The sequence below is a fragment of the Lissotriton helveticus genome, chromosome 6, assembly GCF_964261635.1.
Source record: "Lissotriton helveticus chromosome 6, aLisHel1.1, whole genome shotgun sequence".
Classification (NCBI taxonomy): domain Eukaryota; kingdom Metazoa; phylum Chordata; class Amphibia; order Caudata; family Salamandridae; genus Lissotriton; species Lissotriton helveticus.
Genome location: NC_136067.1, coordinates 2,125,479,174 through 2,125,504,655, shown reverse-complemented (window position 1 = coordinate 2,125,504,655; position 25,482 = coordinate 2,125,479,174). Strand labels below are relative to the sequence as shown.

The following is a 25,482-nucleotide window of genomic DNA, read 5'->3' as shown; positions in this document are numbered from 1 at the left end:
CAGCAGATAAGGTAGTGGAGGAGGGGGGCTCTGTGGACGCTCCCATGGGTAGAAACAACTGCTCGCCCTCTATTAGTAGTGCAGCTAATGTTTCTTTAGCTTTCGAACAAAATATGATTGATAGGATTATGGAGAGGGTAAACACTCTCTTTGTGCCGTTGCTGACCCAGGTTAAAGGATTGGGGACTAGAATAGACAAATTAGAGCAATCAACCCTTGACGGCTTCTTCTCACTTAAATCTATATTTAAACAGCATAAAAGAGCGAGTGAGAACCAGGCCATGGATCCATAAGAGAGTGTGCCCCCAGTAGTCCCCGCGCAAACTCAGGCGGATTCTAATCATTCAATTAGGGCAAAGAAGGTAAATACTGGCAACATACAAGCACCTATACCTGTAATCCCTCCCCCAATAAAAGTAGGAATCCATCACAAGGGAACGGAAACATCTACTGAGGTCGCCAAAGGTACACCTAAATTAACATCCCATCCGCAGCCCTCGGTAAGCGGAGGGTTGGCAAAGGTTAGCCAAGCCTCCGGCATACAAGACAAAGGCAAGGGAGTAGCAACAGAGAAGGTAATTAAAACTGCCCCTCATTCTGTAGCCCCGATTACAACTACAACGGTCCCCCGTAAATTTTTACGGCGAACTCCCCCAATAAATTTACCACCAGATTGTCACCCCTTTGTTGGTGTCCTAGTAAACGTTCCCCCACTGAAGGAAGACCAAGTGGAGAATCACCAGTCTCTCAAGAACAAGTGTATTCACTGGCTAAAATCAAATAAGCCAATCCCGAATGGCCTAGATGGGCTAATTCTTAGCGTCCGCAGAGTAGGGTGGATAGGCCAAGGAAAAAAAATACAGGAGGGGGATTGTGTAATTATAAACTTCCAAGATCCCAGATTGGTGAGTTCCATCTGTGGCCCTATAAAAAAATATGGATGAGATAGGGGTTAAACTAGTGGATCTAACCTTTTTTTATCCCAGGACAATTGTAATGCCATCCCGGGTAGGCCCTAGCACAATTGACTCCGGCCAAAACTGGGACCCATGTGTGATTGGGGGTCTGGGATATAACGGGCCGAATCCTCTGCGGGTGCCAAGGAGTTGTTGACTGGAGGAGGGTGATACGAGGGAGATTATAGTGCCCGACATGGCAACTGCCATTAGGAAGGGTTTAATGACAGTAATACCACCCCGAATACTCTCTCCTATAAGTACAGGCGACAGTGGAATGGTAGACTCTCTGCCCATCCCCTTGGACAGTAATTTGCCTGTTCTCCCTGTGAGGCTATGGACAGGAGCGTTCTTGCGGTCTGCGACGCACCAGCTGTGACGGACCGTAATTTTAAGGTTTTCAGTTGGAATGTCGCAGGGATCGCAAGAAAACTGGCCCTTCCAGACTGGAATGCTTTGGTTGACGACCACGCCATATGCATTTTCCAGGAGACCTGGAGTTTGGTCCCAGTACACAGGGTGGGATTTTCATCCTACTATGTGCCCGCACAAATTTCAGATTCGGGGAGAGGACGCCCTTCGGGAGGTTTGCTTATATGGGTGGCAGCTTCCCTAGACTGTAGAATAGAGGACCTTCAGACAGGATGTCCAGATATCCAAAATATTATTTTAAGAGACTCTAGGGGTCGCACAATATTGAATATCTATAACGTATATGCCAGAGGGACTAAGGGCGGGAGGAAGTCGACTGTATTAGCTCTCCTAGAAAGCCACCTTAGTACAACTCCATATAAGTCGTGTACCCTGGTAGCGGGCGACATGAATTGTACGTTCGAGCCCTTGGGCTCGGATGTTGCCTTAGAGCAAGATGAGGAGGACGCGAAGATAGGGATCCCAACCTTGGAGATTCCTCCCATTAGGAGATGGTCACAGGTGGCGCTACAGTTATACACCCTGAGCACTGAATTCAATTTAAGGGCAGTGAATGGGAGGACGATTTCAGATAGGGGGGGGGCACATACTTATAACAGACCAGGACCTACTTCTAGAATTGATTATATTCTATTAGATATATGTCTGTGGAGCCAGGTGAGGGATATGGTTGTCGTACCCACGGTCGAAAGCGATCACAACCCGCTTTCCTTGACCATGGTTCAGTGGTGGTGTCATTCCATGAAGGGGAATAATAACCCCATATTAACTCCCCCAGATGAGTCGGTAGTCTCACTATGTGGAAGGCGCCTAAAATGGGCTAAATTGGTCATGTCGGAAGAAAAAGTTGGAGAAATATCAGCCCTTTTAGATCATGCTTTGACAAACTTGGGGACCATGCCGGAAGGGGTGGGTAGGGCTTGCGAGGTCTTCGCCGCACTAACAGAGGCGCTGACTAATGTGTTTTCTATCCCCTCGAGTAAGCTAGGGAGGAAAGGAGGTGAAAAGAAAGCTAGCGGGTGGTATACACATCTGTGCAGGTTAAACAAATCAAGACTTGTTGAGGCAGTGAAATCCAAATCCCACCCTGACATATTGGAAGCAAGGAAGGCATATAACAGATCCCTTAAAATTGCTAAAAAGGAGTGGGAAGAGACATTTTGGGAGGACTTACTTGTTGCTAGTAAAAGCAAAGACCCAAGGGGTTTTTGGAACCTTGTAGGCTCCCAAAATAGGCCTGATGAAGCTATGAGACCCTGTAATATCCCCCCACAAAGCTGGGTCAAACACTTTGGGGCCCTATATCTCCCGGTGGATGGGGCACTAAACGTTAGGATGCTCCCCCCACTAGTATCTGAACCCCATGGCTACAATCTCTTTTCAGCTCTAGAGATTGAAAAGGTGATTGGGTGTGTAGCCCCCCGGAAGGCAGCAGGCCCAGATGGCTTACCGGGGGACCTCATGCGGGCATACCCAGTGGCCTGGGGAGGGGTTATTGCAGCACTCCTTAATGATATTATGAAGGGGGGGCCAGTGCCTGATTCCTGGAAAGGGGCGGTGGTGGTCCCAATCTATAAAAAAGGCTCTAGAGAAATCCCAGGGAACTACCGCCCCATAAGCCTCATTGACTCCACCCAAAAGATAGCAGGTAAAGCTATCCTTGGTAGGATTCTTCATTGGGTGGAGGAAAACAAAATACTAACAGACTTCCAGGCAGGGTTTCGGGCAGGTACAGGGACGATTGAGCAGGTGTTTAGGTTGGCACTCCTTGGGTGGAAGGTGGTGGAACTAGGCAAGGGCAGTCTATATTTGGCATTTATAGATCTGAAGACTGCTTTTGACCTAGTTCCCCGGGAGGAGCTATGGAGGGTGCTGTATGGGTTGGGGTTACCTCCCTACATTTTGTCCCTCCTTATTAGCCTACACGAACATACCTTTGCTCAGGTTCGTTGGGGGAGAAATGGAGAGATAACTGAAAATATTCCAATGTCTCGGGGTGTGAGACAGGGATGTGTCCTAGTGCCCACCCTCTTTTCATTATATGTCAATGGGGTGGTGGATTATCTTCAGCAAGAACCAGCCGATGCTCCTTGTCTAGGGGGAGTGCGGATCCCAACTTTACTTTTTGCGGACGATACGCTTTTGATTTCTAGGACTCCGCAAGGCCTCCAAAAGTTGCTCGCCCGTTTCCAGAACTTTTGTGCTTTAAGGGGCTTGGTAATCAACGTAGATAAAACCAAGTTCCTCATTCTAAACCCTCCAAGGAAACTGGGCCGCACACCCACTCTTAACTCTGTTCCTTTGGAAAAAGTATCCAAATTCGACTATCTCGGAATACGGATTACGGACACCATGAATTGGTCATCCGATATTGCTAAGATGGTCTTGAGTCACAAAAGAGTAGGAGGGGCCCTCCTGAGGGAATTTCGGGCTTCACCAAGGAGGTCGCTTGCCCCGGCAATTGACATCTACAAGGCTAAGGGAGTAACATCAGCCCTATATGGGGCAGAGCTGTGGGGTCATTGCTGCCTGGATTCCTTGGTAACATCAGAGAGCAAGCTCTTGAAATCTCTAATCGCCCTCCAAGCACCCCTACAGTGCCTGTGCTGTCGGACACTGGGTGTAAGAATATCAAAGATCAAGCCCGGCTTCGGCCACTCCTTCTATGGGCACGTATTTGGAGGGGTGAAGAGTTAAAATCATATGCTGAAGGGCTAGCAGAAATAATGAGCTTGGGCGGTTGGGCAAAGATCAAGTGGTTGAAAGCTACGAAAAAACTTCTGGAGGATATTGGGCTAGGGGACTGCTGGTCATCAAGAACGGCTCCACCAAAAGATGTTCTGAAACGACTCTACTGGAAATGAGTTGCGGACCAGCTAGTGACAAATTCTAGACATTGTAATTCTACAGCTGCCTTTTTAATAATTAAAGATGTTGTAGTCTACGAACCATATCTGGACTTAATTACCCTGGCAACTGATCGAGCACTGTATTTTAAATTCAGAGTGGGTTCCCTTCCAGTTGGTGCCCTGGTGTCAAAGTGGAAATCGGGTGCCCACACGTCCCCCTTTTGCGCCCGTTGCACCACGAGGACAGAGTCTATACCGCACATATTGTTTGAATGCCCGGACTATGCAAAACTAAGGGGCTTTTGGCTGAAACCCCTTTGTCGCAATATGGGCACGCGTAGTCATCTGGTAGCTCTTCGAATCCTTATGACGGACACTTCCCCTCCTATTGTTTGTGGTGTAGCCAAATTTTTAAAACATTTTTGGTTGATTCGCTGCAAGAGATTGTCAATAGTGGTTTAATTTGTATTTTAGTTAATTTATTCTGACATCATATGTCTTTTTATATTTTTTAACTGTACACTCAATACTGCTCTTAAAATGTCTTTTTCCAGTTTTTAAATGTTGTATTTGTGTACGCTTTCAAGATATCTTGCATATCGAATAAAAGCTTCAACCAAAAGTATATATTAATCCACGCAGACACTTCTACAATTAAAGAAACAATTGAGAGAAGTGTGGAAATAAAGTATATATCAATCCACGCAGACACTTCTAAAATTAAAGAAACAATTGAGAGAAGTGTGGAAATAAAGTATATATCAATCCACGCAGACACTTCTAACATTACAGAAACAATTAAGAGAAGTGTGGAAATAAAGTATATATTAATCCACGCAGACACTTCTAACATTAAAGAAACAATTGAGAGAAGTGTGGAAATAAAGTATATATTAATCCACACAGACACTTCTAACATTAAAGAAACAATTGAGAGAAGTGTGGAAATAAAGTATATATTAATCCACGCAGAAACTTCTAACATTAAAGAAACAATTGAGAGAAGTGTGGAAATAAAGTATATATTAATCCACGCAGACACTTCTAACATTAAAGAAACAATTGAGAGAAGTGTGGAAATAAAGTATATATGAATCCACGCAGACACTTCTAACATTAAAGAAACAATTGAGAGAAGTGTGGAAATAAAGTATATATTAATCCACGCAGACATTTCTAAAATTAAAGAAACAATTGAGAGAAGTGTGGAAATAAAGTATATATTAATCCACGCAGACACTTCTAACATTAAAGAAACAATTGAGAGAAGTGTGGAAATAAAGTATATATTAATCCACGCAGACATTTCTAAAATTAAAGAAACAATTGAGAGAAGTGTGGAAATAAAGTATATATTATTAATCCACACAGACATTTCTTAAATTAAAGAAACAATTGAGAGAAGTGTGGAAATAAGTATATATTAATCCACGCAGACACTTCTAACATTAAAGAAACAATTGAGAGAAGTGTAGAAATAAAGTATATATTAATCCACGCAGACACTTTTAACATTAAAGAAACAATTGAGAGAAGTGTGGAAATAAAGTATATATTAATCCACGCAGACACTTCTAACATTAAAGAAACAATTGAGAGAAGTGTGGAAATAAAGTATATATTAATCCACGCAGACACTTCTAACATTAAAGAAGCAATTGAGAGAAGTGTGGAAATAAAGTATATATTAATCCACGCAGACACTTCTAACATTAAAGAAACAATTGAGAGAAGTGTGGAAATAAAGTATATATTAATCCACGCAGACACTTCTAACATTAAAGAAACAATTGAGAGAAGTGTGGAAATAAAGTATCCATTAATCCACACAGATACTTCTAACATTAAAGAAACAATTGAGAGAAGTGTGGAAATAAAGTATATATTAATCCATGCAGACACTTCTAAAATTAAAGAAACAATTGAGAGAAGTGTGGAAATAAAGTATATATTAATCCACGCAGACACTTCTAACATTAAAGAAACAATTGAGAGAAGTGTGGAAATAAAGTATATATGAATCCACGCAGACACTTCTAACATTAAAGAAACAATTGAGAGAAGTGTGGAAATAAAGTATATATTAATCCACGCAGACATTTCTAAAATTAAAGAAACAATTGAGAGAAGTGTGGAAATAAAGTATATATTAATCCACGCAGACACTTCTAACATTAAAGAAACAATTGAGAGAAGTGTGGAAATAAAGTATATATTAATCCACGCAGACATTTCTAAAATTAAAGAAACAATTGAGAGAAGTGTGGAAATAAAGTATATATTATTAATCCACACAGACATTTCTTAAATTAAAGAAACAATTGAGAGAAGTGTGGAAATAAGTATATATTAATCCACGCAGACACTTCTAACATTAAAGAAACAATTGAGAGAAGTGTAGAAATAAAGTATATATTAATCCACGCAGACACTTTTAACATTAAAGAAACAATTGAGAGAAGTGTGGAAATAAAGTATATATTAATCCACGCAGACACTTCTAACATTAAAGAAACAATTGAGAGAAGTGTGGAAATAAAGTATATATTAATCCACGCAGACACTTCTAACATTAAAGAAGCAATTGAGAGAAGTGTGGAAATAAAGTATATATTAATCCACGCAGACACTTCTAACATTAAAGAAACAATTGAGAGAAGTGTGGAAATAAAGTATATATTAATCCACGCAGACACTTCTAACATTAAAGAAACAATTGAGAGAAGTGTGGAAATAAAGTATCCATTAATCCACACAGATACTTCTAACATTAAAGAAACAATTGAGAGAAGTGTGGAAATAAAGTATATATTAATCCATGCAGACACTTCTAAAATTAAAGAAACAATTGAGAGAAGTGTGGAAATAAAGTATATATTAATCCACACAGACACTTCTAACATTAAAGAAACAATTGAGAGAAGTGTGGAAATAAAGTATATATTAATCCACGCAGACACTTCTAACATTAAAGAAACAATTGAGAGAAGTGTGGAAATAAAGTATCCATTAATCCACGCAGACACTTCTAACATTAAAAAAACAATTGAGAGAAGTGTGGAAATAAAGTATATATTAATCCACGCAGACACTTCTAACATTAAAGAAACAATTGAGAGAAGTGTGGAAATAAAGTATATATTAATCCACGCAGACACTTCTAACATTAAAGAAACAATTGACTAAGTTACCGGGTTCCCGAATTGAACGTCTTTGTAGTCTGCATCGTTGAGCCTCCTAGTGACACCCTTTGCAAGAAGGCCCAGGGTGCCCGTTCAATGTATCCGGGGCCCTACTCCCGCCCTCTCAAAGGTGGCGGCTGGCCGCCTTGGAGGAGGTCAGAGGGGGGAGGCAGCAGCAGCGCCCCCCCCCCACGCTGAGACACAGCATGGGTGCAATTGGCCACAAAGGGGAAGGGGGAGCAAGTGCCCCCCACCACGCAACCAGAAGACACCACGGATCGGGGTCCAGGAGCGCTCCGAAGGGGGAGGGGCGGGTGAGCAGCCTTGCGCTTGCCGCCCCCCCCCCTCGAAGTTAATCGCTGACTGCACACAAAGTCTGTCTGCCTGCAAAGCAGCCAGGGGCTGGCCTAGTGACTGTGAGGACGCACCCCGCCTCACTCCTACACACTCTAGGGTACAGCCACCCCCGCAGATGCTCCCACGAAGCCTTCAAACCGGCACTGTTGCCTGCTTCCCCCTACCCACAGCACCCCAGGCCCATGCCGCTGCCCCGAAAGAAAAGACGGGGCGAGGGCCCAGCGGCGCCCCCCGCCCTTTACAGCTGTGCTGCGAGAGCCGGCCCCGGAGCCAGGGAAGCCACAATTGACGGCATGGAGCCTCAGACTCACCCATACCCCTTCTCCCGTCTACCGAAGACTGAGCAGCCAGGAGATGGGGCCGCTGCCTAAGCACCCCTGGAGCTGCCCATCACCCCCAGAGAGGCCGAAGCACCCCTGGAGCTGTCCATCCCCCCCCCCAGAGAGGCCGAAGCCCCCCTGGAGCTGTCCATCCCCCCCAGAGAGGCGGAAGCACCCCTGGAGCTGCCCATCCCCCCCCAGAGAGGCCGAAGCACCCCTGGAGCTGTCCATCCCCCCCCCAGAGAGGCCGAAGCACCCCTGGAGCTGTCCATCCCCCCCCAGAGAGGCCAAAGCACCCCTGGAGCTGTCCATCCCCCCCCCCCAGAGAGGCCGAAGCACCCCTGGAGCTGTCCATCCCCCCCAGAGAGGCCGAAGCACCCCTGGAGCTGTCCATCCCCCCCCCAGAGAGGCCGAAGCATCCCTGGAGCTGTCCACCCCCCCACAGAGGCCGAAGCACCCCTGGAGCTGTCCATCCCCCCCAGAGAGGCCGAAGCACCCCTGGAGCTGTCCACCCCCCCATAGAGGCCGAAGCACCCCTGGAGCTGTCCATCCCTCCCCCCAGAGAGGCCGAAGCACCCCTGGAGCTGTCCATCCCCCCCCAGAGTGGCCGAAGCACCCCTGGAGCTGTCCATCCCCCCCCCTCCAGAGACGCCGAAGCACCCCTGGTGCTGTCCATCCCACCCAGAGAGGCCGAAGCACCCCTGGAGCTGTCCATCCCCCCCAGAGAGGCCGAAGACAGTCACCATTGTCACAGGATGTCCCTGGTCTGAGAGGGCAGGCATTGCAGAAGCAGTCACCATTGTCACAGGATGTACCTGGGCTGAGAGGGCAGGCATTGCAGAGACAGACACCATTGTCACAGGATGTACCTGGGCTGAGAGCGCAGGCATTGCAGAGACAGTCACCATTGTCACAGGATGTACCTGGGCCGAGAGTTCAGGCATTGCAGAGACAGTCACCACTGTCACAGGATGTACTTGGGCTGAGAGCGCAGGCATTACAGAGACAGTCACCATTGTCACGGGATGTACCTGGGCCGAGAGGGCAGGCCTTACAGAGGCAGTCACCATTGTCACAGGATGTCCCTGGTCTGAGAGGGCAGGCATTGCAGAGACAGTCACCATTGTCACGGGATGTACCGGGGCTGAGAGGGCAGGCATTACAGAGGCAGTCACCATTGTCACAGGATGTCCCTGGGCTGAGAGCGCAGGCATTGCAGAGACCGTCACCATTGTCACAGGATGTCCCTGGGCTGAGAGCGCAGGCATTGCAGAGACAGTCACCATTGTCACAGGATGTCCCTGGGTTGAGAGGGCAGGCATTACAGAGGCAGTCACCATTGTCACAGGATGTACCTGGGCTGAGAGGGCAGGCATTACAGAGACAGTCACCATTGTCACAGGATGTCCCTGGATTGAGAGGGCAGGCATTACAGAGGCAGTCTTCATTGTCACAGTATGTACTTGGGCTGAGAGGGCAGGCATTGCAGAGACAGTCACCATTGTCACAACATGTACCTGGGCCGAGAGGGCAGGCATTGCAGAGACAGACACCACTGTCACAGGATGTACCTGGGCTGAGAGAGCAGGCATTGCAGAGACAGTCACCATTGTCACAGGATGTACCTGAGCTGAGAGGGCAGGCATTGCAGAGACCGTCACCATTGTCACAGGATGTACCTGGGCCGAGAGGGCAGGCATTGCAGAGACAGTCACCATTGTCACAGGATGTACCTGGGCTGAGAGGGCAGGCATTGCAGAGGCAGTCTTCATTGTCACAGTATGTACTTGGGCTGAGAGGGCAGGCATTGCAGAGACAGTCACCATTGTCACAGGATGTACCTGGGCTGAGAGGGCAGGCATTGCAGAGGCAGTCTTCATTGTCACAGTATGTACCTGGGCCGAGAGGGCAGGCATTGCAGAGACAGACACCACTGTCACAGGATGTACCTGGGCTGAGAGGGCAGGCATTGCAGAGACAGTCACCATTGTCACAGGATGTACCTGAGCTGAGAGGGCAGGCATTGCAGAGACCGTCATCATTGTCACAGGATGTACCTGGGCTGAGAGGGCAGGCATTGCAGAGACAGTCACCATTGTCACAGGATGTACCTGGGCTGAGAGGGCAGGCATTGCAGAGGCAGTCTTCATTGTCACAGTATGTACTTGGGCTGAGAGGGCAGGCATTGCAGAGACCGTCACCATTGTCACAGGATGTACCTGGGCCGAGAGGGCAGGCATTGCAGAGACAGTCACCATTGTCACAGGATGTACCTGGGCTGAGAGGGCAGGCATTGCAGAGGCAGTCTTCATTGTCACAGTATGTACTTGGGCTGAGAGGGCAGGCATTGCAGAGACAGTCACCATTGTCACAGGATGTACCTGAGCTGAGAGGGCAGGCATTGCAGAGACCGTCACCATTGTCACAGGATGTACCTGGGCCGAGAGGGCAGGCATTGCAGAGACAGACACCACTGTCACAGGATGTACCTGGGCTGAGAGCGCAGGCATTGCAGAGACAGTCACCATTGTCACAGGATGTATCTGGGCCGAGAGGGCAGGCATTGCAGAGACAGTCACCATTGTCACAGGATGTATCTGGGCCGAGCGGTCAGGCATTACAGAGACAGTCACCATTGTCACAGGATGTACCGGGGATGAGAGGGCAGGCATTGCAGAGGCAGTCTTCATTGTCACAGGATGTACTTGCGCTGAGAGGGCAGGCATTGCAGAGACAGTCACCATTGTCACAGGATGTATCTGGGCCGAGAGGGCAGGCATTGCAGAGACAGTCACCATTGTCACAGGATGTATCTGGGCCGAGCGGTCAGGCATTACAGAGACAGTCACCATTGTCACAGGATGTACCGGGGATGAGAGGGCAGGCATTGCAGAGGCAGTCTTCATTGTCACAGGATGTACTTGCGCTGAGAGGGCAGGCATTGCAGAGGCAGTCACCATTGTCACAGGCTACAGCGCATCTTGTGATGATCTGCGAATTTTACAAGTGTCTGATTCCAAGTCCCAGTGGTGTATACGGTGCAAAGATGTGTGGTTGGCACTAGGAAGCCTCTTTGTGCCCCAGTGTGGGCAAAAAGAGCGACAGTGCCATATCTCAGTAGATATAGATCTGCGCTGTTCTTTCCCCCAACCGCAACAGAGCGCAGCAACTTAATTTTAAGTACATCAGCCCTTATGCGTTCAACTTCGTTTTTATACATAAATGACTGATCCATCATAACAAGTTTAAGACAACTACTTCAAAGCTACATAGGAGATGCCTCTAGAGTCTTCTTATGACAACCACCGACATAACAAATCATGGGACCAAGGCTTACCTCTAAAGAGACCCATGCTTACAACTAAATATACCTATTGTACCTCCTAGAATTGTTGTGGTGTGTTTTGTTCTATCTGACCGAGCGTCAACTGCTGCTTTAATACAAAAATTGCTGCTTAAAATGAAATAAACTCTAATTAAAATGAGTGTTTCATTTAGTAAGTACACTGTGTAGGAAGTCAATAGACTGGAGTTTTATAGAGCGCAAACTTAACCTGAAAGTATCAGAGCACTTTACATGAGCACCTTCATTTTTAGGCACAGGGAGATGACACCATTTTCCCAGAGTCACAGGACCTGTGCCTCTCTGCAAGACTCAAACCGGGCTCCCTGCCTTCGGAGTCCACTGCTCTAGCCGTACTCCACATCCTCTCCTGTTTAATTGAATGACAGAGGTATAGCTCGTTGCGTATGCTCTGCTGCTATCAGACCCTTCCACTCCAAGGATGCTACTCATAATAATTTGCATTTCTTGTTGTCTACCTGAATATACATGTGAAGACCTATAGTAATAGGACAGTTGAAGACATAGGTTAGCACACAGTCTAGAGTTCTATGAGCGCCTTCTGCAGACTCCCGGCACACTAGGATGGCTAGGTTCAGCAGACGTCTGGTTGTTTCTCTGCCTCTTCCCAGCATGGGCTGTGTGCCCCTAGGCTCAGCAGACACCCGGCTGTTTCTCTGCCTCTTCCCAGCATAAGCTGTGTGCCCCTAGGTTCAGCGGACACCTGGCTGTTTCTATGCCTCTTCCCAGCATGGTCAGTGTGCCCCTAGGTTCAGCAGGCGTTTGGCTGTTTCTCTGCCTCTTCCCAGCATGGTCAGTGTGCCACTAGGTTCAGCAGACGTCTGGTTGTTTCTATGCCTCTTCCCAGCATGAGCTGTGTGCCCCTAGGTTCAGCGGACACCTGGCTGTTTCTATGCCTCTTCCCAGCATGAGCTGTGTGCCCCTAGGTTCAGCGGACACCTGGCTGTTTCTCTGCCTCTTCCCAGCATAAGCTGTGTGCCCCTAGGTTCAGCGGACACCTGGCTGTTTCTATGCCTCTCCCCAGCATGGGCTGTGTGCCCCTAGGTCCAGCAGATGCCTGGCTGTTTCTCTGCCTCTTCACAGCATGAGCTGTGTGCCCCTAGGTCCAGCAGATGCCTGGCTGTTTCTCTGCCTCTTCACAGCATGAGCTGTGTGCCCCTAGGTTCAGCAGCAGATGGCTGCTTCTCTGCCTCTTCCCAGCATGCACTGTGTGCACCTAGGTTCAGCAGACGTTGTGCCACTAGGTTCAGCAGACGTCTGGCTGTTTCTCTGCCTCTTCCCAGCTGAGCTGTATGCCCCTAGGTTCAGCAGAGTCCTGGCTGTTTCTCTGCCTCTATCCCAGCATGTGCTGTGTGCCTCTACGTTCTTCAGAGGCCTGGCTGCTTCTTTGCCAGTTGCCAGCATGTGCTGTGTGCCCCTAGGTTCAGCCGATGCCTGGTTGTTTCTCTGCCTCTTCCCAGCACGAGCTGTGTGCCTTTAAGTTCAGCAGAGGCCTGGCTCTTTCTGTGCCTCTTCCCAGCATGGTCAGTGTGCCCCTAGGTTCAGCAGACGCCTGGCTGTTTCTCTGCCTCTTCCTAGCATGAGCTGTGTGCCCCTAGGTTCAGCAGACGTCTGGCTGTTTATCTGCTTCTTCCCAGCATGAGCAGTGTACCACTAGGTTCAGCACACTTCTGGCTGTTTCTATGTCTCTTCCCAGCATGAGCTGTGTGCCACTAGGTTCAGCACACGTCTGGCTGTTTCTCTGTCTCTTCCCAGCATGAGCTGTGTGCCCCTAGGTCCAGCAGAGGCCTGGCTATTTATCAGCTTCTTCCCAGCATGAGCTGTGCGCCACTGGGTTCAGCACACGTCTGGCTGTTTCTCTGCCTCTTCTCAGCATGATCTGTGTGCCCCTAGGTTCAGCAGATGTTGTGCCCCTAGGTTCAGCAGAGACATGGCTGTTTCTCTGCCTCTTCCCAACATAAGCTGTGTGCCCCTAGGTTCAGCAGACGTCTGGCTGTTTCTCTGCCTCCTCCCAGCATGAGCAGTGTGCCCCTAGGTTCAGCAGGCGTTTGGCTGTTTCTCTGCCTCTTCCTAGCATGAGCTGTGTGCCCCTAGGCTCAGCAGACGTCTGGCTGTTTCTCTGCTTCTTCCCAGCATGAGCTGTGTGCCCCTAGCTTCAGCAGAGGCCTGGCTGTTTCTCTGCCTCTTCACAGCATGGGATGTGTGCCTCTAGCTTCAGCAGAGGCCTGGCTGTTTCTCTGCCCATTCCTAGCATGAGCTGTGTGCCCCTAGATTCAGCAGACGTCTGGCTGTTTCTCTGCCTCTTCCTAGCAGGAGCTGTGTGCCTCTAGGTCCAGGAGACGTCTGGCTGTTTCTCTGCCTCTTCCCAGCATGAGCTATGTGCCCCTGGGTTCAGCAGAGGCCTGGCTATTTAGCTGCTTCTTCCCAGCATGAGCTGTGTGCCACTAGGTTCAGCACACGTCTGGCTCTTTCTCTGCCTCTTCTCAGCTGATCTGTGTGCCCCTTGGTTCAGCAGACGTGTGGCTGTTTCTCTGCCTCTTCCTAGCATGAGCTGTGTGCCCCTGGATTTAGCAGACGTCTGGCTGTTTCTCTGCCTCTTCCTAGCAGGAGCTGTGTGCCTCTAGGTCCAGGAGACGTCTGGCTGTTTCTCTGCCTATTCCCAGCATGAGCTGTGTGCCCCTGGGTTCAGCAGAGGCCTGGCTATTTATCTGCTTCTTCCCAGCATGAGCTGTGTGCCACTAGGTTCAGCACACGTCTGTCTCTTTCTCTGCCTCTTCTCAGCTGATCTGTGTGCCCCTAGGTTCAGCAGAGACATGGCTGTTTCTCTGCCTCTTCCCAGCATGAGCTGTGTGCCCCTAGGTTCAGCAGACGTCTGGTTGTTTCTCTGCCTCTTCCCAGCATGGGTTGTGTGCCACTAGGTTCAGCAGAGGCATGGCTGTTTCTCTGCCTCTTCCCACCATGAGCAGTGTGCCCCTAGGTTCAGCAGATGTCTGGTTGTTTATCTGCCTCTTCCCAGCATGGGCTGTGTGCCCCTAGGTTCATCAGATGTCTGGCTGTTTCTCTGCCTCTTCCAGCATGTGCTGTGTACCCCTAGGTTCAGCAGACGTCTGATTGTTTCTCTGCCTCTTCCCGGCATGGACTGTGTGCCCCTAGGTTCAGCAGATGTCTGGCTGTTTCTCTGCCTCTTCCAGCATGAGCTGTGTGCCCCTAGGTTCAGCAGATGTCTGGCTGTTTCTCTGCCTCTTCTTATCATGAGCTGTGTGCCCCTACGTTCAGCAGACGTCTGGCTGTTTCTCTGCCTCTTCCTAGCATGAGTTGTGTGCCCCTGGGTTCAGCACACGTCTGGCTGTTTCTCTGCCTCTTCCCAACATGAGCAGTGTGCCCCTAGGTTCATCAGGTGTCTGGCTGTTTCTCTGCCTCTTCCCAGCGTGAGATGTGTGCCCCTAGGTTCAGCAGATGCCTGGCTGTTTCTCTGCCTCTTCCTAGCATGGGCTGTGTGCCCTTAGGTTCAGCAGACGCCTGGCTGTTTCTCTGCCTCTTCTTAGCATGAGCTGTGTGCCCCTAGGTTCAGCAGATGTCTGGCTGTTTTTTTTCTGCCTCTTCCTAGCATGAGCTGTGTGCCCCTAGGTTCAGTAGACGTCTGGCTGTTTCTCTACCTCTTCCTAGCATGAGCTGTGTGCCCCTAGGTTCAGTAGACGTCTGGCTGTTTCTCTGCCTCTTCCTAGCATGAGCTGTGTGCCCCTAGGTTCAGTAGATGTCTGGCTGTTTCTCTGCCTCTTCCTAGCATGAGCTGTGTCCCCCTTTTGATAATTCTGTAACCAAGATCATTGGCTTCTCCTGGGTTTGTCTGAGACTTCAGATCTGTGAGGACATATTGTTCTGTGCTATCATGTGATCCACTTGAAATCTTCCAAATACTAATCCACCACTAATAAGTTTGAACAGTGGTCGCTAATCGAGGTTTATGTCTGAGTAACGTATCAGGTGAGGGGACTCTACCAGAGCTTGTGTGCGGCTGTACTAGTGCGATATCGCAAAGCATTTTCATCTTCCAAGGGCTCTTTGGTCACCTCCGAATGGCAATAATTCACAGGGTCTTCCCAAGTAGGCGACTTACAAAAGGATTAATTAAATAGACCTTATTTTAAAACACTGGTGATTTGTAAGCCTTTTCCCAAACATATTCTTGGAGAACTGTTCAGAACATATAAGCTTCTCCTCCAGAACAGTCAGGAAAAATGCAAAACAGACCTAAATATTTGCTATGGCCAAAGCTTTCTAGGCTCAGATTGTAATGTTTGTGAAGATATTAAAGAAACACTTGTGTATAATTTTTAATCACAGCGGAATCAGCGGGGCCAAAGAAGAGAAATCCCTACAGAGTGCACACGTGACAGCCCAGCTGACCCCACCACGAGGGCACCTGGAGTAAATACAAGATACCTGGGCAGTTGTTTCAAACTTACGTTAAACTAGAACACTTCTGAGTCCACGGGATCAGGGATTTCACATCTTCTGCTTCCAATTTAAATTGTGAAATATTGAGATTCTGAATTGGAGCAGAGTTTTTAAAACAAAACAGCAACACTTTCATATCCATTGTGTCCATTTGTCGCCCAATGTGAATTTTATCGAAGGATTCAAGGGCTATCTTCGTAAACTCTTCATCCTGGATCTCATGCAAGCAGTACAGCAAGTCCATCGGGTAATCACTGAGGAAATCACTGCTGTCCTTGATTTGTTCTTTAATCCAAGGCAATAAATTAGTTTTTGTTCCTGACAGAATCTTCCATTCTAAGTGTTCCCCCATTCGCTTCACTGCTTCTGTGTTTCCGAAGCCGAAGATGAGACGTACAGTAAGCAATAAGTGATTCTGGTCGCGTTTCATGTAGTCGCTCAATAAACCGCTCAGAGCTTGATCAGGATTCATTGCATGATCCGTTGGTTCATGGTTATCCCTTAGTACATAGAATAAAGCTGCAAAGAAATCTTGAAAGATGGAGTGGGCGAAGCTGTAGATGTTGAGGTCACTGGTATCCTTGTGAAATAGGTCTTTACTTTGGAGGAGTGACTGGACATGCACAAGGGACAAGCCGCGTTTGTGGAGGTCTTCTTCCGTGAACTGTGTTTTGTTCTCGTAGAGTCCATCCTTGGCCAAGGTGCAAACCCTCTTCAGGGTATCTTGGGCAGGCTGCGTTGCTGCACTGTTCTGTTGCTTTATGAAACTGGATAGGAAAGCCATGAAGAGCAATGCCATTGTTCTTGGGGCATTTGTGAGATCTTCGCCCCTTTCCATCTGAAGCTTGAGGATTCTGCACATGACCCAACACACAGTTGGGATGAAGCACATGCTATGAAGAGCAGGCCTTTCCTGAATAACTTGGAAAGCCTGGGCTCCCAATTCTGCACTTCCAAAAAACTTGTTGAAGTATTCCTTCCTGTCGTCTTCTGAAAATCCAACTATCTCTTCCAAACGTTGGATCTTCACACATTGCCTAAGTTTCTCCAAAGCAGTTGGACGTGTGGTAATTATTATGGATGACTTAGAGATAAGTGTTCGTCTCAGTAAACTTTTCTGTGCACACTGCAGGGGTTTGTCGTTGCCTGAGGGTGGAAATAAGGGATGCCTCAATTAGTCAAAACCATCAATTAAGAAGAGTACTTTTCCTGGGTCTACCACTGAGCCAAGATTGGCCTTAGGCATCTGCATATAACTCTGCAGGAGGAGGTCTGCCATGACTGGGTGTCCAGGAGGCTGGTCGATATCTCGGCATTGAACATAAAGGACATACTCGAACCTGTCCTGGAAAAGGTTCCCTGATGCCCAGTCAAGCATGATCTTCCGAGCAAGGACTGTCTTTCCGATCCCAGCAGCTCCCTGGATCGCAATGATTCTCGCAGTATGTCCCTGTTTATCAGGGTTAAATAATTCTGGCACTGAGGAGTAGGAGTACATTGGGACCGGAGCCCTGACTTCCCGATGCTTCCTCCCAGAGGACATGATCTCATGCATTCGCCCCGCCGGCTGGTTATGGCTCTTTACGAAGACCAGTTTTGGATATCTTTCCGTCAGATCAAAATGTTGACCAAAGCCAATCTTTTCAGCTTCTTGTAACTTTAATTTTTCAATTACGCCATCCATATATTTCTTCCTCAGAAATTCTGCAAGGCAAACAAGAAATAATCAAAACACCCTCTTATCAAACTGCAATCAAGTGTCTTTGCTACCATCTGCAGTCCTTACTACAATTCCTGTGGTATTGTCTATTCGGGCACTACAGGAGTCGTTGCCGGAATCAGGATTTCAAGATGTGAACATATTTTACTGATGAAGAAAATATTACTCAATTAACCCCATTTTGAGTTGTGGAAGTTGAAATAATTCAGTAATACAGCGCCCAATAAACGTGTTAGTAATTAAAGATGTATTAACATACAAAACACAGCCCCGGCGGAATGAGGCTACTAGAACTAACAAATCATGTCCTGTAATCACTTGAAAATTAAATAGTTTTAAAATTATTCATCAGATTCCTTTTTGTTATTTTTCACAGTGACCGGGCATGTACAGCTAAGCCAGGCTCTTACGCGACCAGCAGGACGATTACTTCATCTGACAACATGAAACTACTAGTAACTAGTCTTCAGTGACCGGGCATGTACAGCTAAGCCAGGCTCTTCCACGACCAGCAGGACTATTACTTCATCTGACAACATGAAACTACTAGTAACTAGTCTACACTGACCTGACATGTACAGCTAAGCTGGGCTCTGGTGGGACCAGCAAGACTATTACTTCATCTTGTAACTAGTAACTACTAGTAACTAGTCTACAGTGACCGGGCATGTACAGCTAAGCCAGGCTCTGACAGGACCATCAGCACAATTACTTTATCTTGTAACTAGTAACTACTAGTAACTAGTCTACACTGACCGGGCATGCACAGCTAGGCCAGGTTCTTACACGACCCACAGGACTATTACTTCATTTGACAACATGAAACTACTAGTAACTAGTCTACACTGACCGGGCAGGCACAGGTAAGCCAGGCTCTGAGGGGACCAGTAGGACTATTTCTTCATCTTTGAGCTAGTAACTACTAGAAATTAGTCTACAGTGACCAGACGCGCACTGCTAAGCCAGGCTCAGGCGGCACCAGCGAGATTATTACTTCATCTTGTTACTAGTAACTACTTGTAACTAATCTAAAAAAAAAAAACGAAATTATTTTACATTTAACCTAATGTGTTTTATTTATTAGTGTATACTGTAGTTCCATGCTCACTATGATTGTTTGTGGCACCAAATCTCAAAAACAATTATACATTAAATGAAGCAAACATCGCATAAAGGTACTGCAGCAACACAAAGAATACATGCCATGTTTTTTTATTTGACCTGACCCCATTTTCAACATGTAAAAATGTAAAATAACACAGTAGTACTCAGAACACCTAATGACATTTAACAGTGCCACCACGTGCTTTCCAATGCAGGATAAGGCACAGGAAGACACCTCTAACATTATTGCATCTGGATAGGTATTTGAATTTAGAAAGGAAATCAAAGTGTAGGCTGTTTTACAAGGCAGGCCTCAGCTGCATGTTTCTGAGAATGCTCAACATCTATATTGTAAAGATGAGTGGTAGGTGCACAGCACTGGTTGATTTGAGGTTGATTAAGAGGTTGGGCTGGAAAGGGTGCACTCGAGGGTAGTGTGACCGTCGCACACTTCGAAATATCAATGGAAATGTGTAAGCAAAAGAATTGCAGTTACATCCCCTCATGGAGGCACTCCTGGACGTTCATAGAAATGACTCTATTGTTTTTCAGAATTCAGATTTATTCCATACTTGATTTGAACATTGTAGAAAAGTTTTCAGTGTTTCATAAATTTGCAGATATTTACATCATGTCCATGCGATGAACAACCATATTTCTCCAATGCATTTCGGGCTACACGCCCTTTATCAAGGAGAAGCTAAAAAGAAGAAAAAATTAGCCCGAATCAGGGTGGAGGAATGAGACGAAACAGTCAAGTAACAATATGCTTAGTGTCGATCAGAAAGTGAGGTGACGTGACAGACAGCGTGATGAAAAATAACCTACGGCGGTATACAAACGCGACAAGCGCGTGTGAAGGTTAATGATCAGATAAGGTCGTGTGGGGGATAACATAAACCGTATTCAATAGGTGGAGGTCATTACAGTATACAAAACGCGGCGACCGCGTGTGAAGATTAGTTGAAATCATTACAGCTTGTAACCGCGATAAGCGCGTGTGAAGATTAATTATCCTGCGGGGTCGTGAAGGAGACGTAAGCTCCCCTGGTGAATTACTTACTTGGTGCTGGACGCCGTGTCATTTCTATGAACGTCCAGGAGTGCCTCCATGAGGGGATGTAACTGCAATTCTTTTGCTTACACATTTCCATCAACATCTATATTGCTCATCCTTTTTAATAATAAAATGGTTAAGTATGCGGTTAATAAAAAGTGAAATAAAAAATGAAACCAGATAAAGAACTGTTGGGCGATTTACACGCTTCTAATACTGTGGTTATTTCTGACACCATGATACAGATTAGAAGCAAGTTTCCGCAGTGTTTGAGCACCTACGTTATACCGCCAAGACGCCTGCGGGCATACGGATGCGCTTTACAAATTGTAATAATAAATAAATGAATAAATAAATAAATACCTGGGTCCAAAATCTTATCAGTCGGTACCTAAATTTGCAAATAAACTTCAAAGACCACGGACCAAAATAAAAATATGCGGTATAGACTTTTAGACAGCCGCCTTGCCTCGACCGAAGAAGGAAGGCAACATGCTATCTGGGACCTGGGAACTGCTATCAGACACTCCACAGCTAAGACAGACTGATTCGGTGGGAAATTTGGAGAATGTGCGACCCGCTCCAGACCTCAGAAGGGTTGTAGGGCTGGGGCAGCTCTGACACAGGCCTGTTAGCCTTCCAGCGGCGCATGCCTATGTCTCTTCCTGGTGGGTGGCTGACTCGAGCCCAGCCCAACCAGCATTTCTTCTGCATCGACCTTTTGCAAACTTCCAATTTTCCCTCCAGACTACTCTTCTACCAATGTGTGACTGACAGGAGCGGTCCCACACCCCCCATGCATGGTGCGAGCATCTGCAGAGGGCTCATTTGGCGCAAAACAATGCAGCATGGCAGCTCTAGTGACCATAATGACCTCCCTGGCTTGCTGCTAGCGAGGTAGCTCAGCGGGTCAATGCGCCTACTTAAAAAAGATTTGCATGACCGGCATGACAAAAATTCAAGTCCCAAGGGCCGACTAACACTTTCATCATTTTAACGTAGATGAAATAATAAGTAAACGTTCAATTTATTTTACTGCTCAGGTGTTTCGTTTTGAATTTGCCTTACAACATTGGTGAAGTGGTGGCTATATTTATGATGGCAATTTATTGGATGAACATTATGGTTTTGCTAATAAATCTGAAGCCATCTGACGAAAATATACAGTTTCACAACAAGCACAGCCAGACCTGTTTATAAGGAGTGAAACGCACGTGAGTAAGAGTACTACGCTACGTAGCGCTGAGGAGGAAGGATCTGAGACTAGGACAAACAAGCATTTGCAATGCAATAGGACTCACATTTAAGAGAGACCAATAGCATTGGAAACAGGAGTGCTGGAGTGTGAGAAGGCACGTACGGGAGTGTGGTGAGGGATATGGGGTCCAGAATTCACAGACTGCGGGAGGGAGGCCACTAGAAGAAAATATATATTTTTTTAAAAGGTCTTTTTATTAGTAATACATTTCCAATCATCACAGGTATACATTGCATACAATTCAATCTTAGAATATCAGGCACAGATTACTGAACATAGTCATACAGTCATTCAGTCATGCAGAGTGTGAGCTGTTTCCCCTTAGCCATTTCCAATTCTACAGTCGGAGATATACATAGATTTCCACGATATGCATTCCACCCACTCCACTTTCTGTCCCATAAGAAAATAGTTTTTGAGGTAAAGGGGCCAGTAGCCATGGAACGATATTAATGATGACATGGCCGTCATGAGGAGAGACTAACAGGCCTAAAACCAGGCAGCATTTAGGACCTAAACCCATGAAAAAGATTGGCAGAGAGTGGGCGGAGCTTCCACGCGCTACTGAACACTGCATGCCTCGCAAAGCGAGCAGCCTTGCGCTGCAACGCTAGGCTTGACCTAAAAATGAATGTGACTTTGTGTAACGCCTTACACATTGACTGCATATAAGCAGACATGAAGTTGGTGACCCCGCCAGACACCATTTCCTTGGGGGAAACCACTTGCATAAAAGTCCTCATCAAGGTCTTTGCCATTGCAGGTACAGCCATGGTCCTCAGAGTTATTGCCTCTGGGTACCTAGTGGCATGATCCATCAAAACCAGGATACGCTTGTTGCCTGGAGAAGTCTAGGGATCCATAAGCGCTCTCAAAAGGTGTGCCAATGACCAGCAAGGGATTGAGGGGGTCTTTAAGCCTCTGCCCTGTCTTCCCACTGGCTTGGCAGGTCATGGAAGTCCTACAGAAGGCATCTGAGAAAGTCTTGATCCTAGAATAAGTTGTGAACAAGCCTTGCAAAGGTCTTGTATTTGCCCGGGTGTCCTGCCCAGGGAATTTTGTGACCAGCCCCAGTAGGAAGTCCCTGTACATTGGAGGGCCTCCAAGGCCGATGCTTTCCCATGCACAGGAGCCTTAGGCTCAATGTAAAGAGGTTGCCCTCCGAGTATATGGGATCACTTCCAGAGGCATCACCTGTTGCTTGGACTTCAGCCTGTTGTTTCAAGCCCTCGATGGTTGGGTACTCCCTTTGTGCCACACAAAACTCCTCCTTGGTTGGTCAGCCTATTACCTGCCATTCGGCAAGTTCTGAAAGGTCACTGAGGGGAGCAATGTTCTCCTCAGTGGGATCCAGGGCACCCACTGCAGATGCCCCATTCACTCTAGCTGGGAGATATTCAGAGGCTGATTTTCCATGCCCTCTTGTTATGTATGGTAATTGCATTGATTATGTAAGATAGTGTATTTTCTTTGTGCAACATGCTTTGGTTATCTATTGCATGTTAATAGGTTTGTGTTTAGTTGAGAGCGTCAAGTTTTGCACTGTGATTTTGTATTCTGGAACACTTCACTACATGTCAGTTATTATTATTATTATTATTAAATTAAATTTATATTGCGCACAGCTACCCTGAACAGGGTTTCCTGGCGCAGGTAGTTGGAGTACTGCAACTGAGTAACCAGAAACTCATCACTGAGAAAAGAGCCAGGTCTTAAGATCTCGCCAGAACCTGACATAACACCGTTCCTGCTTCGTAGACCAAGGAAGAGAGTTCCATAATCTGGGTCCGAGGAATGCGAAAGAGCGACCGCCCATTCTGGATAGTCTACAGCTAGGTGTTACCAAGTTGCCCTGGATGGCTGAGCGCAGGGGACGAGCCGGAACATAGAAATGGACAATCTCCTTAAGATAAAGTGGGGCAGACCCTTGGATGATTTTAAAAATAAGGCACAAGGTCTTAAATTTAATCCGACTCTCAATGCGGAGCTAATGCAGATCTCGCAACACCGGGGAGATAGATGATCTCCTTGGAGTCTGACATACAAGGCGAGCTGCGGAATTCTGTACTTCTTGGAGTTTCTTCAGCACCTCCTGATTTCCCCCAAGATGCAATACATTCCCGTAGTCCAGGCGCGAGGTGATTAGCGCCTGGACTACCGTTCTTTTTGTGGAGTCCGGGAGCATCCAGATAATCTTCCGCAGCCATCTTAGAATAGTAAAACATGTGGAAGCAACGCTAACCACCTGTTGCCGCATTGAGAGGGTGTTGTCAAGGATAGACTCCAGGTTACAAACTTTTGCAACCGGTTGAGGAAGGGCACCCATTTCCGTTGGCCAATGATGGGGCCCCCAAGGTGCTTATGTTTGCCTAAGATGACCACCTCAGTTTTCTCTCCATTCAACTTCAACAGATTAGCGCTCATCCACTCCGACACCCACCGTAAACCAGCTTGAAGGGGGAAAAAGACCCTTCCTTGGAAGAGGACAAGGAGAAGATGATTTGCGTGTCATCGGCGTACGAGAAGAGGGACAGGCCTGCCTCCTGTACAATGGATGCCAGGGGTCTCACGTAGATGTTAAAGAGCACAGGGCTCAGCGTGGACCCCTGAGGAACTCCGTACGCAGATGACCTGATGGTTGATGAAGATGTAGAAGAGAAAACTTGGAATGTGCGGTCCCGGAGGAAAGAGGACAACCAGATTAATGCAGGTCCTACAACTCCTGCCGACTGGAGAGATTTTAAAAGGATGGAATGTGACACCGTGTCAAATGCGGCGCTCAGATCAAGTAAAATAAGAAGACGTTGGATTACACAGTTGTGTTGTACTGTGCTGCTGTGCAATAAACCATTATATTTTATTCACATGTATGATCTTTACAATGGCGATGAGTTGTGAAGGGTTACCTGCTATGACATCTTCTGTAGCACAGAAGCAGTAATCCTTCCACTGAACCCGAACAAGAATCTGCAACACCGCTGCACGGATCACAAGAATCACAGGTTTACCCCCAACTGCGACACCGCTGCATGGATCGTTCTGTTTGGAGACCGGTTCTTTGGTGAGGATTATCCAACCTTGTAAGCCGATTTTCAGTATTTGATACATTTTGGATGTTTAGCTGCCGCGACAGAGATTTCATGCACTGCTGCCACAAGCGGTACAATCAGGAGCAAGTAATGCTGCCTTGAGCCTCACTCTCTCTCATGAAAGAGAGAGAGAGAGAGAGAGAGTACCTCTACGCACAGCTCATTGTCAATAGCTTTGTTTATCTTAGAGCTTGAATACAGACACCTAGTTCCTTGGCAACAGCACTGCTTCGTTACGGCCTGACCTACGTGAAGCACCACGCTCCACTCTCTCCATACTGACGGTCCACTTCCTCGCAGGCTCACCTGGTTGTTTCCGGATTCTGAGATTCTTTTCAGTTTGTACGCACACGTAATATCAAGTTCTGCTTTATTAACTCTTTAGTTCCACAATACTACGATGAAATGACTGCAAGTCCAGCTCACTGAAGGTATTGGGGCAGTCATCCCTTAAAGGATTATTTACTTTGTTGGAGAATGCTAATGTTAGCTTTTGGTAACGTTAATATTCGTTTTTCCTTTATGCTGAGGAGTTAATGGTACAATTTTGGCGCAGTTCCTTAAAAAAAGTGACATCTAAAGAACCATTTTATTTCGCAATAGTGCTTTTTCAGATTGACATTACCTTTTCTAGCAGTTTCAAAGAAAATGCAATTTGATCCTCATGCCAAATTTTGCAGAATAAAGGGGAACCACCTAACCCTTGGACTAGATGGAAAGAGGTGTTTATAACGTGTCTTAAAGCTATTGATGGAGAACGAATGGCATCAGAAAGGAGAAAACACATAATATTTCATTGTTTGGGTTCCGAAGGTCAAGTGGTTTTTTGAGCCCTACCATCTGTTGAAGGAGAAAATTACTGGAATGTATATGATGAAGCCATGTTGAGAATGGAGCACCGTTTTAAGCCTACAACCAGTGCTGCCTTTAACTGATTTAAGCAGTATCAGACGACAGGAGTTAGCCCGTAGACCATAAGGAGACTGGTGCAATAGTCTATAACAAACAACAGTGTCTCAAACAAGGGTGTCATTTGAAGGGCAAATATAAACAGCACAATTAATTGCGATGGATTCAATCCAAAAGGAAGAAACACAGGGAAACATGTTCATGTATGGAAATTTGTATTTCACATAATAGGCATGTTGGACATATTAAACTTCATATGTACAAGCACATGGGAAAATGGCACTGCGTTACATTAAATGTCATGTAACCAAGAAAATACTGTGCACAAGTGATCGTGAAGTTTTGTGACGGCGCTAGTGACATATGACGTGGTATATACATCGATTGTGGTGGGCGCGACAAGGAACAAAGTGAAGCAAAAATTATT

At 46.8% G+C, this 25,482-nt stretch overlaps 1 pseudogene; it reads right to left on the bottom strand.

The window, feature by feature from the left end:
- Positions 1–15,795: 15,795 nt before the first annotated feature.
- LOC144763091 (NACHT, LRR and PYD domains-containing protein 12-like) lies at positions 15,796–24,165 on the bottom strand (annotated as a pseudogene).
- Positions 24,166–25,482: the final 1,317 nt, after the last annotated feature.